The sequence below is a fragment of the Oncorhynchus tshawytscha genome, linkage group LG21, assembly GCF_018296145.1.
Source record: "Oncorhynchus tshawytscha isolate Ot180627B linkage group LG21, Otsh_v2.0, whole genome shotgun sequence".
NCBI classification, from domain to species: Eukaryota; Metazoa; Chordata; class Actinopteri; order Salmoniformes; family Salmonidae; genus Oncorhynchus; species Oncorhynchus tshawytscha.
Window position 1 is genome coordinate 16,378,572 of NC_056449.1, and position 18,676 is coordinate 16,397,247.

An 18,676-nucleotide genomic window follows, 5' to 3' on the forward strand; every position below is an offset into this window, starting at 1 on the left:
ACACATACAAACCCCAACACACACACACATACACCCCAACACTCACACACACACACCTCAACACTCACACACACAAACCCCAACACTCACACATACAAATCCCAACACTCACACCCCAACACTCACAAATACACACCCCAACACATATTTACATGTACACCCCAACACACACACATACACACCCCAACACTCACACACACAACACACACACACAAACACTCACACACACACACACACACACACACACACACACACACACACACACACACACACACACACCACAACACATAAACATATACCTCAACACACACACATACACACCCCAACACTCACACACACACACACCCCAACACTCACACACACACACATCCCAACACTCACACACACACCCCCAAGACATACACATACACCACAACACATAAACATACACCACAGCACACACACATGCCAACACACACACACACACACACACACACACCACATCAAAACCACACCCCCCCAACACACACCTACACACACACAACACACACACACATACAAACCCCAACACTCACACACATACACACACCCCAACACTCACACACATATACACCCCAACACTCAAATACACACCCTAACACTCACACACACACACACACACACCCCAACACTCAAATACACACACACACACACACACACACACACACACACACACACACACACACACACAGACACACACAGACACACACACCACAACACATAAACATATACCTCAACACACACACACACACCCCAACACTCACACATACAACCCCCAAGACATACACAAACACCACAACACATAAACATACACCACAGCACACACACATGCCATCACAAATACACACCCAACACACACAAAAATACACACCCACATAGACACACACACCAACACACACAAACATCTACCCCAATACACACACACATCCCCCCCCAACACACACATGCATCCCAACACACACACATACACCCCAACACACATACACACACCAACACACACAACCCAACACACACACCACCACACACACAAACCACCACACACACACAAACACACATACCCCAACACACACACACCTCAACATACCCCAAAAGAAGCACACCCCAACACACACACATACTCCAACATACACACACACACACCTACACACGCCCCAATACACACACTCCAACACACACACACACCCCAACAGACACACACCCCAACACACACATACACTCCTCAAGACACACACATACCCCAACACTCGCATATACTTACACTGACACTCCAACAGACACACACCCCAACACACACACCCTAACACACACACCCCAACACTCACACATACTTACACTGACAATCCAACACACACACACACACCCCGACACTCCAACACACACCCCAACACACACACACTCCAACCACACACACACACACACACACACACACACACACACACACACACACACACACACACACACACACACACATCCCCCTAACACTCACACATACTTACACTGACACTCCAACACCCACACATACCCAGACACACATCCCCAAACAAACACACACACACACACACACACACACACACACACACACACACACACACACACAGACACACACAACCCCCCTCCCAACGTACACACATACCCAACACGCACACACATACCCAACACACACACACAACACACACACATACCCAACGCACACACACACACATACCCAACGCACACACACCAACGCGCGAGTACACACACACACACACACACACACACACACACACACACACACACACACACACACACACACACACACACACACACACACACACACACACACACACACACATACTTAAAGACCCCCCCAACACACACATTACGTATGCCCACACACACACATAGCAAGCATGTGCACACATGCATTCTGACGCCACACACACATACACTTTCACACCCACCAGATACTCTGCTGCAACTGTCTATTATCTATGCTGTTGCCTAGTTACTTTACCCCTACCGATATGTACATAGTTACCTCAATATCTCGTACCCCTGCACATTGACTCAGTACTGGTACTCCCTGTATATAGCCATGTTATTACCTCGTACCCCTGCACATCCACTCAGTACTGGTACTCCCTGTATACAGTATAGCTAATTTCATTACCTCATAACCTGCACATCCCCTCAGTACTGGTACTCCCTGTATATAGCCATGTCATTACCTCATAACTCTGCACATCCCCTCAGTACTAGTACCCCCTGTATATAGCCATGGTATTACCTCATAACCCTGCACATCCCCTCAGTACTGGCAATCCCTGTATATAGCCATGGTATTACCTCATAACTCTGCACATCCCCTCAGTACTAGGTACTTCCTGTATATAGCCACGGTATTACCTCATAACCCTGCACATCCCCTCAGTACTGGTACTCCCTGTATATAGCCATATTATTTTTATTCTTTATTCATTATTCACTGTGTATTTATTCCTCGTGTCAGCATTTCTATTGTTGTATCTTTAACTCTGCATTGTTGGAAAAGGACCCGTAAGTAAGCATTTCACTGTTACTCTACACCTGTTGTTTACGAAGCATGTGACAAATAACATTTGATTTGATTTGTATTCAATTCAATGAAAATCAGCTCCTTAATAACTTGATTTGCATTTTATTTCATACCCAGTGGTTGTAATGACGTAATTTTGGCATCATTGCAACCACTTCCTGTTGAGTTTTGCCTTGAGATTTCATAGCATAGCGCAAGTCATTATAATGAGGATACGTCTTGTAGTGGGCGAAAGGAGAAACATACAGATCCATTGAGAGCTTATTCAACTAATATTACTGAAATTTTCTGTACTCTCAGACTTGAAAATAGAACTGTGTCACATTTTTTGGGTCAAACTGCATGTATTTCACTCTATTCATACTGTATCCCTATACCCCATCTTCCTAGAAACCGTCACTGAATTCAAGTCTCCTTTGTGCCCAGAGGAAGCAGGGAAAGCAGGCACTGCCTTATAGCTTGGGGCAAAAAATTATAATAATTGAAACATCCATGCCAATTAATTATTATAACCCCAGTCGCAATGAATTCGTTGCTGGCAGGCCTGCCTCCGCTGCCTCAACTCTAAGGACACTCCCCTTTACTCAGAGCATGTGCTAGCTAAAGCTTTCTCTGCTGTTTCAGCCTTTTCAGAGGAAGCTTCAACACCTGGGAGTGTGGAGCTGGACTAGGAAGGATGGTCAACAGTTACTGAAAAACTATTTTTATTAAAAGGTGAAACCAACAGCTTGATGTGCTCATCTCAGTCTTGGGCCATAGAGGCTAGTTAATGGAGGCTAGTTAAGGATCATATCACCTCTACCTTACTTGACAGCCAAGACCCACTTCAATTTGCTTACCGCCCCAATAGACCCACAGACGATGCAATCGCCATCGCACTGCACACTGCCCTATCCCATCTGGACAAGAGGAATACCTATGTAAGAATGCCACTGCCTGTTCACCCCGCTATCACCCAGAAGGTGCTGTCAGTACAGGTGCATCAAAGCTGGGCCCGAGAAACTGAAAATAGCCATCACCAGGTGGCTTCCACCCAAGTTACGTAACCCTGCACCTTAAAATCTCTTGGGGCTAGGGGGCAGAATTTTCACTTTTGGATAAATAGCGTGCCCAATTTCAACTTCCTGCTACTCATGCCAAGAATATAAAATATGCATATTATTCATAGATTTGGATAGAAAAAACTCTGAAGTTTCTAAAACTGTTTGAATCATGTCTGTGAGTATAACAGAACTTATGTAGCAAGCAAAACCCCCGAGGACTAACTGTTCAGAATAATTATTTTGCCTCTCTCTGTTCCCTGAGTTGTTATTGCCAAGAGATATTTCTTAGGAACCTGTTTTCAGTTCCTGTCGCTTCCACTGGATGTCACCAGTCTTTGGAATTCGGTTGAGGTTATTCCTTTGTGCAATGAAGAAGTAGGCGCAAGACGTGAAAAGTGGTGCTGGTTTGTTTTCATTCCTGTATTGAACACAGATTGCCCAGTCTACAATTTGATCGAGTATTAACGTTTAAAAATACCTAAAGTTGTATTACAAAAGTAGTTTGAAATATTTTGGTAAAGTTTATAGGCAACTTTTGAAATGTTTTGTGACGTTGCGTTTTTTTGTAAGCTGTTTTTTTCTGGATCAAACGCGCTTTATAAATGGACATTTTGGATATATATGGACGGAATTAATCGAACAAAAGGACCAATTGTGATGATTATGGGACATATTGGAGTGCCAACAAAAGAAGCTTGTCAAAGGTAATGCATGTTTTATATTTTATTTCAGCGTTTTGTGTAGCGCCTGCAGGGTTGAAATATGCTAACCCCTTTGTTTACTGCTGGTGCTATCATCAGATAAAAGCATTTTAAAAATATGACATGTTGGCTGGATTCACAACGAGTGTAGCTTTAATTGAGTATCTTACATGTGTGATTTAATGAAAGTTTGGATTTTATAGTATTTTATTTGAATCTGGCGCTCTGCATTTTCCCTGGCAATTTGCCAGTTGAGACATTTGCGTCCCGCCTATCCCTAACTAGTTTTAAGAGGCTGCTGTCCCATATACATGGACTTGAAATCACTGGCCACTTAATAATGGAACACTAGTCACTTTAATAATGTTAACATATGTTTGCTTTACTCATCTCATATGTACAGTTGAAGTCGGAAGTTTACGTACACCTTAGCCAAATAGATTAAAACTCAGTTTTTCACAATTCCTGACGTTTAATCCTAGTAAAAATGTATTCCCTGCTTTAGGTCAGTCAGGATCACCATTTTATTTTAAGAATGTGAAATGTCAGAATAATAGCAGAGATAATTTTTTATTTCAGATTTTATTTCTTTCATAACATTCCCAGTGGGTCAGAAGTTTACATACTCTCAATTAGCATTTGTTAGCATTGCCTTTAAATTGTTTAACTTGGGTCAAATGTTTTGGGTAGCCTTCCACTAGCTTCCCACAATAAGTTGGGTGAATTTTGGCCCATTCCTCCTGACAGAGCTGGTGTAAGGTTTGTAGGCCTCCTTGCTCGCACACACTTTTTCAGTTCTGCCCACAAATGTTCTATTGGATTGAGGTCAGGGCTTTGTGATGGCCACTCAAATACCTTAACTTTGTTGCCCGTAAGCCATTTTGACACAACTTTGGAAGTATGTTTGGGGTCATTGTCCATTTGGAAGACCCATTTGCGACCAAGCTTTAACTTCCTGACTGATGTCTTGAGATGTTGCTTCAATATATCCACATAATTTTCCTGCCTCTTGATGCCATCAATTTTGTGAAGTGCACCAGTCCCTCCTCCAGCAAAGCACCCCCATAACATGATGCTGCCACCTCCACAACATGATGCTGCCACCCCAATGCTTCACAGTTGGGATGGTGTTCTTCATCTTACAAGTTTACGAGCGTATGTAAACTTCTGACTTTAACTGTATATACTGTATTCTATTCTACTGTATTTCAGTCTATGCCACTACAATATTGCTCATCCTAATATTTGTATATTCCTTAATTCCATTATTTTACTTTTAGGTTGTATGTATTTTGTGTATTGTTAGATTGTATTGCACTGTTGGAGATAGAAACACAAGCATTTCACTACACCCGCAATAACACCTGCTAAACATAGGTTGGTGGAAGAATGGTTGGTGGAACGATGCATTATAGAGACACATTTTTTCCCTTGCTACACTATATGAACAAAGGTATGTGGATACCTGCTCGTCAATCCAAAATTATGTGCATTAATAGAGTTGGTCCCCCCCTTGCTGCTATAACAGCCTCCACTCTTCTGGGAAGGCTTTCCACTAGATGTTGGAACATTGCTGCGGGGAGTTACTTCCATTCAGCCACAACAGCATTAGTGAGGTCGGGCACTGATGTTAGTCCTGGCTCACAGTCGGCGTTCCTATTCATCCCAAAGGAGTTTGAAGGGGTTGAGGTCAGGGTACAGTGCAGGCCAGTTAAATTCTTCCACACGATCTCGACAAACCATTTATGTATGGACCTTGCTTTGTGCACGGGGGCATTCTTCCCCAAACTGTTGCCACAAAGTTGGAAGCACAGAATCATCTAGAATGTCATTGGATGCTGTTGCGCTAAGATTTCCCTTCACTGGAACTAAGGGGTCAGCTCGAACCATGAAAAAAAGCCCCAGACCATTATACCTCCTCAACTAAACCTTACAGTAGGCACTGTGATTACAGTGATTCATCACTCCTGAGAATGCGTTTCCACTGAGTCCAATGGCAGCGAGCTTTACACCACTCCAGCTAACGCTTGGCTTTGCGCATGGTGATCTTAGGCTTGTCTGCAGCTGCTCGGTCATAGAAACCCATTTCATGATGCTCCCGACAAACAGTTATTGTGCTAAAGCTGCTTCCAGAGGCAGCCTGGAACTTGGCAGTGAGTGTTGCAACTGAGGACAGACAATTTCTACACACCACACACTTCAGCACTCTGCGGTCACGTTCTGTGAGCATGTGTGGCCTACCACTTCACAGCTGAGCTGTCACTTACCGTTGACCAGGGCATCTCTAGCAGGGCATAAATTTGACAAACTGACTTGTGGCCACGTTGAAAGTCACTGAGCAGTTAAGTGTGGCCAATTCTACTGCCAATGTTTGTCTATGGAGATTGTATCTTTGACTCTGAATTGTTTAAAAGGGGCGTGTTTATCTGCCAGACAAATCAATATGGAGGAGAAATGTTATATAGCCAACTCTGGGTCAGGAATACAGGAGATAGTGACTTAACATGTCATTTAAAAACCCTTGAGGAGAAAATGACTCTTAATTAAACACGGATTAGTATTTTGCTGTTTTGTATCTGTAATGCATACTGTGGTACAATGATCACTGAGATCATATGCAAATACTCCAATAGACAAATATTCATGGCGGTTATTAGTAAGAATTAAATCAATCAATGTGTAGATAACAGGATTTTTTAAAATGTAGCCATGTGGGTTTTGAGAGTCAATTGATTCGGATTAAAATCAATGCATATACTCTTAAATTGATCTGAGGCCGGGGATTGCCAATCCAGATTCAAATCCCATAAAATGACCAACTCAGATGACAAAAAAGGTGTTACAGTAACACCAATACCATCGGTCATGGCAGCAGGGGGGAGGATAAATCCCAGCAACAAATAAATGGATAATCTGATTTATGGACACATCTACAACCAGGAGCTGAAATTTCTTGGGAGCAGAAATATTTAAAGATTGGGATGCCATGAAATTAGATGTTACATTCAGAACCAGTCAAAATTTTGGCTACACCTACTCATTCAAGGGGTTTTATTTATTTTTAGTATGTTCTACACATTGTAATTTATGTTTTATTTTATTTATTTAACTTGGCAAATCAGTTAATAACAATTCTTAATTTAAAATGACGGCCTACCAAAAGTCAAAAGGCCTCCTGCGTGGACGGGGGCTGGGATAATTGATTTTTATTAAATAAAATACAGGACAAAATACACATCACTAGAAGAGAGACAACACATCACTACATAAAGAGAGACCTAAGACAACAACATAGCATGGCAGCAACACAACAACACAACATGACACAGCAACACAACAACATTGTAAAATAAGTGAAGACATCATAAAGATGAAATAACACATGAAATCATGTACAGTAATAACCCAAAAAGTTTTTAACAAATCAAAATATATTCTACAATGTAGAAAATAGTAAAAAATAAAGAAAAACCATTGAATGAGTAGGTGTGTACCAACTTTTGACTGGTAAAGTATATGGCCACTCCTCCCCCTTTCTATCATCTGTCACATCTAAATACATTATAATCATTTACTTCAGTGTCTTTATCAGCGACAGAACCATTTAATGTTTCAGAGAGAACCAGAATGTCAGGACATGAGTCCTGTACCCAAATGTCAAGTGTGTCCATTTTTGAAATCATTCAGTACTTTGCACCTTTAGCTGCATTAGCCCAAGCCCCATAAAATACTTAAAGTCTATTTCCTTAAGAGCTAACAGGCACAGGGTCATCTGCAGCTATGTGTTGAGTGATCTGATACTAAGCCAAGGTCCCTGGCCAATCACGTGAGAGCAGAGTACACTGAGCATTTTGGGGACACATTATAGGGACACATTGTAGGACCATAGAAGATATACTATATGCAGTCAAATCTTGTTCACGGCTGAACATTTGCCACAAATGCATCCCCGTTGCATTCCAACACTAAGGAGAAACTGAAACATGCCCAAACATTTCTACATTTTCTGGTGGGAAAGTATTGCAGCACTCTTTGTATTGTCCCCATGTGTCAGTGGCAAGCTGTGTAATCCCTCTTGATACATTGATGTATTCTAATTAACAGCTCTGTCACGTTCTAGCTGCGTCGCCGGGATGGAGTGTGGCAGGAGAGGATGTCACCTGGGTACCAGGGATGTTTTGAAATGCAACGGGGCCTTTCTATTATACAGCCATCCAGCTGGAAGAGGGGCTGGGTGGTTGGGAGGAGGGAGGGAGGGAGCAGGTATGGTGAGGCATAGAGAGGACAAACCAACCTAATTTGTGATGTAGTCAAGCTGATTCCTGTGGGCCACCCCCATCCGCCCACCTCTCCTCCAGATCAATATAAAGAGTGAGCCCAAGTCGAGTCACAAGAATGTCAGTCAAAACTTGTTATCGGCCCTCGTGGAAGTGTGAGTTGATTAGTGTCTTTAAATCACATTCTGTAAGAGTGGGCCACCATCAATAACGTAAACAGTGGTGCAAATGCATGGAATATGCAACAGATTGACCATTGGAGAGGATGAGGGCATTATTGCCTCAAGCTTAAATTTGATCATGTGATATGTGGAAAGAAATGTATCTTCAATGGCCAGACAGGAAAAGGAGTAACCTTGCTAAGGAAAATATTGATTTGATACTTAAGTCTGCCCATTGCTGGAGGGAATACATACATACACACAGACATACGTAGGTCAACTAATAATGTAAGTATGTTCAAACAGAGCTCATAATCCAGAACACTACTACTACTAGAACTACTTCTACTAGGACTACTTCTAACGCTACAACAACAACAACTACTACACCTACTACTACTACTACTGCTGCTATCACCACCACTACTGCTACTATCACCACCACTACTACTACTATCACTACTACTACTACTACTATCACATACTACTACTACTATTACCACCACTACTACTGCTGCTTTTACTGCTATTACTACTACTACTAAACAACAACTACCACTACTACTAACAGGCCTGCTACTACTACTGCTGCTGCTTTTACTGTTACTACTACTGCTATTACTACTAAAATTACTACTACTACTGCTACTACTGCATCTACTACAACTGCTGCTACTACTACTACTGCTATTGCTGCTGCTACTACTACGTATTACAGTATATTGCTCCACATCAAAGATAATGTTACCTTTCCTTGTGGTATTGAAAGAAAACAAGGTGAATGCAAATCTCATTGCCATGATGTTTTGAGCACAGTTGAAATACATTCAGGAGTGCAGTATTGAGCGAGAAAGGATTGTTATTCAAAAACAATCAATAATGCACTTAATTTACAGTTGGATGTTGCCAACATGCAGGTTGGAATTCAGTCAATGGTTTTGCAAATGAATACATGTATCGATTCTCATATGTAATGACGTTTCTTTGTTTTTGAGCCAATGGTGCATACTGATGGGTCCTCTAGGTTTGTTTAGGACAATTCTCAATGATTCACAGCACAGTGTCTGCAGGTTGAACAGAGTTGAACAGAGTGCCCATCAGACACCAATCTTTGTCCCAAATGGCACCCTATTCCCTATATAGTGCACTCCTTGTGACCAGAGCCCTAGAGGATAGGGAGCAATTAATGACATTTATATTGATTAGGGAAATCTGGGGAGTTGGTGAGGCAGTTAAGTTTAATGCATCATTTAATATTAAACTGCAACTGGATGTTTTGCTTGTAGCTTAAATAGATAAAGTTTGCATCAATAAAATCTGTGGAGGGACACGGCGTCAGAACACCACTTCTATTACTACCTCTACTACTACTGCTACTGATAATACTACTACAATGACTACTTCTACTACTACTACTACTACCACCACCACCACCACTAGGCACATTACTCCTACTACGGCCAGTATTACTACTACTACCACTACTACTAGGCACATTACCACTACTACTACTACTACTACTACATGGCATATTACTTCTACTACTTCTACTACTACTACTGCTATTACTACAACTGCTACTACTACTACTGCTGCAACTACTACCACTGCTGCTGCTGCTACTATCACCACTGCTGCTGCTACTATCACCACTGCTGCTGCTACTATCACCACTGCTACTATCACCACTGCTGCTGCTACTATCACCACTGCTGATGCTACTATCACCACTGCTGCTACTATCACCACTGCTGCTGCTATTATCACCACTATCACCACTGCTGCTGCTATTATCACCACTGCTGCTGCTACTATCACCACTGCTGCTGCTACTATCACCACTGCTGCTGCTACTATCACCACTGCTGATGCTACTATCACCACTGCTGCTGCTACTATCACCACTGCTGCTGCTATTATCACCACTGCTACTATCACCACTGCTGATGCTACTATCACCACTGCTGCTGCTATTATCACCACTGCTGCTGCTATTATCACCACTGCTGCTGCTACTATCACCGCTGCTGCTGCTACTATCACCACTGCTGCTGCTACTATCACCGCTGCTGCTGCTACTATCACCACTGCTGCTGCTACTATCACCACTGTTGCTGCTACTACCATCACCACTGCTGCTGCTACTATCACCACTCCTGCTGCTACTATCACCACTGCTGCTGCTACTATCACCGCTGCTACTATCACTGCTGCTGCTACTATCACCACTACTGCTGCTACTGTCACCACTGCTGCTGCTACTATCACCACTGCTGCTGCTACTATCACCGCTGATGCTGCCACCACTACCACCACTACTACTACTACTACTGCTACTACTACTACTACTACTGCTACTGCTACTACTGCTACTACTACTAATTACAGTATACTGCTCCACATCAAAGATAATGTTACCTTCCCTTGTGGTATTAAAAAAAATCTAGGTAAATGCAAATCTCATTGCCAAGAGGTTGAGCACGCTATCCCTTGCTGTAAACTAGTCATATGTTGTTGATGTACAACTCAACGGCACAGTTGAAATACATTCAGGAGTGCAGTATTGAGCGAGAAATGATTGTTATTCAAAAACAATCAATAATGCACTTAATTAACAGTTGGCAGTTGCCAACATGCAGGTTGTAATTCAGTCAATGGTTTTGCAAATGAATACAGGTATTGATTCTCATATGTAATGACGTTTCTTTGTTTTTGAGCCAATGGTGCATACTGATGGGTCCTCTAGAATTTTTGAGGACAATTCTCAATGATTCAATCCCCTGAAACTACAGTGCAGTGTCTGTAGGTTGAACAGAGTACCCATCAGACACCAATCTGTGTCCCAAATGGCACCCTATTCCCTATATAGTGCACTCCTTGTGACCAGAGCCCTAGAGGATAGGGAGCCATTAATGACATTTATATTGATTAAGGAAATCTGTGGAGTTGGTGAGGCAGTTTATTTTAATGCATCGTTTAATATTAAACTGCAACTGGATGTTTTGCTTGTAGCTTAAATAGACACAACGTTTGCATCAATAAAATCTGTGGAGGGACACGGCGTTTTAATTGAGATCAAAAAGTGTACGCCACGCTCGGCTGAGTCTTCCCGTGAGAATGGAGAGATGAACATTTAAGAGTAATACTGTGGAATGACACTATCTGTCTGGAGTCTCTTTCCCTTCACACAACATCACCTTCGCTTGTCTTTCAATCAAGGCCTATCATCTCTATCATTCATGTTGAGGGGCTGGGATAAAAGTCAGTTCAGAGTTCTGACTTGTTAATTAAAAACTCTTGAGTGTTATGGATTAACAGCGTTGGGTATCCTCCTCCCCCAAACATGATCGTATGAAGAAACATGCAGCGGTGGAACACGCCTTGGATGAGAGTTGATGCTGTGTGCAGAAATGACAGAAGGGGCATTGATTAATGGAGTATCAGCGATCGGGGCTTGCATGCCTGGTTAAAAACAAGATAATATTATAAACACACGCAATTCCCACCAGAAATCATCTCAGCCAAAGGTGATGAAATATCCTTTGAAACATCACAAAAATCACTATATGTTGAAAGTATACAGTTGATCAAGTAATTACTATAGAACTACTTTTTATTTATGTATTTAACCTTAATTTAACTAGGCAAGTCAGTTAGGAACACATTCTTATTTACAATGACGGAAGGTAGAGACAACGATACATCACATGAAGCAGCCACAACTGTCGGTAAGAGTGTCCATGATTGAGTCTTTGAATGAAGAGATGGAGATCAAACTGTGCACTTTGAGTGTTTTTGGCAGCTCGTTCCAGTTGCTAGCTGCAGCGAACTGAAAAGAGGAGCGACCCAGCAATGCGTGTCTGTTTTGGGGACCTTTAAACGGAATGTGACTGGTAGAACGGGTGTTGAATGTGGAGGATGAGGGCTGAGGTGGACATCTCAGATAGGGTGGAGTGAGGACTAAGAGGATTTTATAAATAAGCATCAACCAGTGGGTCTTGCGAAAGGTATACAGAGATGGCCAGTTTACAGAGGAGTATATGTGTCCTATAGGAGCATTGGTGGCAAATCTGATGGCCGAATGGTAAAGAATATCTCGACGCTCAAGAACACCTTTTCCTGATGCTCTATAAATGAATTCTCCATAATCTGTCATGGGTGGGACAGTCATCTGAATCAGGGTTAGTTTGACAGCTGGGGTGAAAGAGTTGCAATGACGATAGAGGAAAGCAAGGAAAGCAAGTGTAGATTTAACCTTAAATTGCAGCTTTGATATGTGCTGAGAGATGGACAGTGTAGTGTCTAGCCATACTCCCAAGTACTTGTATGAGGTGATTACCTCAAGCTCTAAACCCTCAGAGGTAGTAATCATAGCGGTGGGGCAAAGGGCATTCTTCTTACCAAACCACTTTATTTTCGAGGTGAGAGCGCTTCCTACTGCCTGAGCTATGTTGTTGATGTAAATTGAGAAGAGCATGGGGCCTAGGATCGAGCCTTGGGGTACAACCTTGGTGACAGGCAGTGGCTGAGACAGCAGATGTTCTGACTTTCAACACTGCACTCTTTGAGAGAGGTAGTTAGAAAACCAGGCCAAAGACCCCTCAGAGACACCAATACTCCTTAGCCGGAATGGAATGGTCTATAGTATGAAAATCTTTGGCAAAGTCAATAGAAATAGCAGCATAACATTGCTTAGAATCAAGGGCAATGGTGACATCATTGAGAACCTTGTAAGGTTGCAGTGGCACATCCATAACGTGAGCGGAAAACCAGATTGCATACCAGAGAGAATACCATAGACATCAAGAAAGCCAGTCAGTTGATTATTGACAAGTGTTTCCAACACTTTTGATAAACAGGGCAAAAAAGGAATTGGCCTAGGATCAGCTTGATCTCCCCCTTTAAATAAAGGAAGCACCTTGATTGCCTTCCAAGCCATGGGAGCAGAGACAGGTTAAAAAGGTCAGAGATAGGCTTGGCGAAGATAAGGGCTGCAACATTAAAGAAGAAGGGGTCTAAACCATCTGACCCAGATGTTTTTGGGGGATCAAGTTTAAGGAGCTCATTTAACACCTCAGACTCAGTGACAGCCTGCAGGGAGAAACTTTGTAGCAGGGCAGGGGAAAAAGTGGGAGGAGCACTACCATGTTGTTAAATAGTAACTTATACTTGACATAGGACAATTCAAATTTAACTGCACACACTGTTGCATATGGATCTTCAATAGCCTTTTAAATTGGAATATTCATAATTCACACTTGAAATGTGATGATGTTTGTCATTTGTCACGACTTCTACCGAAGTCGGCCCTTCTCCTTGTTCGGGTGGTGTTCGGCGGTCGACGTCACCGGCTTTCTAGTTACTACCCATCCATTTTCTGTTTCGTTTTGCTTTGTCTGATTACATACACACCTGTTTTACATTCCCTCATTACATTCCCTATTTAACCATCTGACATACATTTCTGTTCTGTCTGTGATTGTTTATGTCGTTAGTGGTTGTGTTCGTGTTAGAGTTTTGTTGTATGTACCATTTTTGCAATTTTGCTTTATTCTTTGAGTAAACTCAGTTGGATTACTCCATACCTGTGTCCTGCGCCTGACTCCACTTTCACTCTGCACCCAATCACTGACATCATTATATTATTAATTCCAATAAAATGGCCCAATGCATGGTGGGGGACGTGAATCACATTGTATGTAAACCAATTATTTTCCCACTTTGGTCTGGAGGGTCAGTACCCTAAGCAAAGAGCTTGATAAATACTGGAAAGTAAATTGCAAAACAATCTAAGGAAAAAACCTTAGGGGAGGAAAAAAATGTGTCACTTTTGGGAACAAACACAAATATATCTTTCATATTCAGGGAGACTCAGTTCCGTTTGAAAATTCCTTCAGTCTGTTTTGAATGGCATTAAAATATCACAAGTAGCAGTTAGGCGACTAACATTAGATTGCCCATAAGCCTCAGAACCACCTATGTTTGTTATTTTAATCCCTTCTTGTGACCAGTTAGAGCCTTTAATGGGGTCAAATGACTGTTCCCCAACCACAATATGTTTCAGCAGTCAAATGAGATGTATTAGAGAAATAGGAATCCCTGATCATCCCTGTGGGTTGTATCATGGGAATATGTGGAACACACAGTATATAACCAATAAAGAGTATTAGGTGATATGTCACTGCCCCATCTTGTAATATGTTATACCGTTATAATGTAGATCTAATGCAGCCCGTAAATTCCTCTTGTTTTCTCTACAGCTCACCCTCAATTTAATGCATGACTCCCTGCTCTTTCCAATTCAGGTGCATTAGCCGTATATTCAATCAAGCATTCACCTCTATAATTGTTCCCCTCACAATAGGACCACAGTTGAGGAAAAACACCCAGAGGGCCATCAATTACCTGCTAATGGCTTGTATGTTTCAATACAACCACTTAACACCTTTCCCTTCTCCAAACTCAAAATGGCTACCGTAGACCATGATTAACCAATGACAACAAAAGTTTGTACACACCCACTCATTCAAGGGTTTTTCTTTATTTGTACTACTTTGTAATATTTTCTAGTAGCCAAAAAAGTGTTAATCAAAACAAAATATATTTTAGATTTTAGATTCTTCAAAATAGCCACCCTTTGCCTTGATGACAGCATTTAACACTCTTGGCATTCTCTCAACCAGCTTCATGAAGAATGCTTTTCCAACACGTATATAGAGCACTTGCTGGCTGCTTTTCCTTCACTCTGCAGTCCAACTGATCCCTAACCATCACAATTGGGCTGAGGTCAGGTGATTGTGGAGGCCAGGTCATCTGATGCAGCACTCCATCATTCTCCTTCTTAGTCAAATAGCCCTTACACAGCCTGGAGGTGTGTTTTGGGTCATTGCCCTGTTGAAAAACAAATTATATTCCCACTAAGTGGAAACCAGGCAGGGTGGAGTATCGCTCCAGAATGCTGTGGTAGCCCTGCTGCTTAAGTATGCTTTGAATTCTAAATAAATCACATACAGTGTCACCCGCAGAGCACCCCCACACCATCACACCCCCTCTTCCATGCGTCACAGTGGGAAACACACATGCAGAGATCATCCGTTCACCTGCTCTGCATCTTACAAAGACACAGCGGTTGGAACTAAAAATGTCAAATTCAGACCAAAGTACAGATTTCCACAAGTCTATTGTCCATTGTTTGTGTTTCTTGGCCCAAGCAAGTCTCTTCTTTTTATTGGTGTCCCTTAGTACTGGTTTCCTTGAAGCAATTCGAACATGAAGGCCTGATTCACGCAGTGTCATCTGAACAGTTGATGTTGAGAAGTGTCTGTTACTTGAACTCTGTGAAGCATTTATTTGGGCTTAAATCTGAGGTGCAGTTCACTCTAATGAACTTATCCTCTGCAGAAGATGGAACTCTGGGTCTTCCTTTCTTGTGGCGGTCCTTATGAGAGACAGTTTCATCATAGCGCTTGATGGTTTTTTGCGACTGCACTTGAAGAAACTTTCAAAGTTCTTGAAATGTTCCACATTGACTGACCATGTCTTAAAGTGTCTTAAAGTAATGATGCACTGTCGTACTCTTTGCTTATTTGAGTTGTTCTTGCCATAAGATGGACTTGGTCTTTTACCAAACAAGGCTATCTTCTGTATACCACCCCTACCTTGTCACAACACAACTGATTGGCTGAAGCTCATTAAGAAGGAAAACAAATCTACAAAATAACTTTTAACATGGCACACCTGTTAATTGAAATGCATTCCAGGTGACTACCTCATGAAACTGGTTGAGATAATGCCAAGAGTGTGTAAAGCCGTCATCAAGGCAAAGCGTGACTACTTTGAAGTATCTCAAATGTTAAATATATTTTGATTTGTTTAACACTTATTTGCTTACTACATTATTCTATGTGTTATTTCATAGTTGTGATGTCTTCACTATTATTCTACAATGTAAAAAATAGAGGAAAACCCTTGAATGATTAGGAGTCCAAACGTTTGACTGGTGCTGTATATTCAGTACATGGCTCTGATCACTGTAATCAAGGTCAAACAGTTGAGACAAAAACAGATTATCAGAGTGTAAATGCTTGGTACTTACCACTTTGAGAAGCAATCATCCTCTCAGCCATGGTCTGTTGTATTTCCCCCAGTTATTACTGTTTTTCAGGCTTCTATATGTGGTTGAGAGAGAGAGAGAGAGATTTGATTTATTAGGATCTCATCAGCCGACGCCAATGGCGACAGCTAGTCTTACTAGCATCCGACACATAACAAAAAAAATTACAGACAAAATACTGTATTATACTGTACATTTCCTTGAATTTGTTCTGGAACTGGGGACTGTGAAAAGACCCATGGTGGTGTTTTTGGTGGTGCAAGTGTTTGTCAGTGCTTTGTGTAAACTGACTATGCAAACAATTTGGAATTTTCAACACATTAATGGTGACCCGTTTAACTAGGCGTATGTCGCAAGTCACAATTTCACAGGAGAGCCATTTGAAGGTTATTTATTTATTTATTTATTTATTTTTCAGCAAAATGCATTTTTGGGGGCAGAAATGCCTTCTGGAACATGTAAACTTTCATGTGCCTTAATAACAAACCTGTATGCTATCTGTAAATACAAATAAAATCAGTGGAATTAGAATATGACAGCAAAAGAGATTACATCTTCAAACTAATGTCAACTGTGGTATGGCATCCGTGACAGAGAGATATGTCTATCATGCATGATGATGTATATGGGTAAGATAGTCTAGCTAGCAAAATTTTCAGATGTTGAACGTTTGACAGAAATTGGTTTAATTTGAAGCTGAAGTGTACTGTTAGCTAACTAAGGTCAGCTGGCTGGCTCCCTAGCTATGTTACGTGTATGACGTTATTATTCGTATCCCAGAACCATTTGCTTTGCTAGTTAGCTAGCTAACATTAGGCTCTAACATTGAACCTGGTTGGTTAGCTCCCAGCAGATTCATGCAGAGTAGTAATAACAGGATTTGGCACTATGTTCATTGTTGTTTAACTAGCTAATGTTAGCTGGCTGGCTCGTTAGCTAACGTTACATGACGTGTGTGATCTTACACTTTACCTAGCTAGGTTTATTGTTTCCCTAGCTAGCTAGCTACATGAAGCTAGGGGGCACTATTTTTATGTTTGGAAAAATAACGTTCCCAAAGTAAACGGCCTATTTCTCATGACCAGATGCTAGAATATGCATATAATTGGCAGATTAGGATAGAAAACACTCTAAAGTTTCCAAAACTGTCAAAATATTGTCTGTGAGTATAACAGAACTTATATTGCAGGCGAAAGCCTGAGGATAATCCAATCAGGAAGTGCCTCTTATTTTGAAATCTCTGTGTTCCTATGCGTGCCTGTCCTTCATTTAAAGGGATATCAACCAGATTCCTTTTTCTGTGGCTTCCCTAAGGTGTCAACAGTCTTTAGACATAGTTTCAGGCTTTTACTTTGAAAAATTAGCTTGAAGGATCACATTGCGTAAGTGGAGAGGTGGGGACTCTTAGAGTGAGTTAGTGCACAATTGAGTATACCAGCCATTGTTCCTCCCGCTGTTATGGAAAAAGTTACACACTCAGTTGATATATTATCGAATATATATTTTAAAAACTACCTGAGGAATGATTATAAAAAACGTTTGACATGTTTCTGTGGACATTATGAAGAATGAAGACTATTTGTAACTTCCGTCTGCGTTGTCGTGACCGCTCTTTCCTGTGGATTTCTGAACATAACGCAACAAACCAACGTCGGTATTTTGGGTATAAAAATAATCTTTATGGAACTAAAGGAACATTTGCTGTGTAACTGGGAGTCTCGTGAGTGAAAACATCCGAAGGTAATCAAAGGTAAACGGTTAATTTGATTGCTTTTCTGATTTTCGTGACCAAGCTTCCTGATGCTAAGT

At 41.5% G+C, this 18,676-nt stretch overlaps 1 protein-coding gene across 2 annotated transcripts in view; it reads right to left on the minus strand.

Annotated features, from left to right (window-relative positions):
• The window catches only part of LOC112221038 (leucine-rich repeat and immunoglobulin-like domain-containing nogo receptor-interacting protein 2), a 303,359-nt gene that overhangs the window by 103,316 nt on the left and 181,367 nt on the right, over nt 1–18,676 (minus strand). For both annotated transcript variants that reach the window (XM_024383102.2, XM_024383101.2), the window contains exon 4: nt 16,850–16,922. The gene's annotated coding sequence lies outside the window, so the exon portion shown is untranslated. The remainder of the gene's footprint in view (nt 1–16,849; nt 16,923–18,676) is intronic.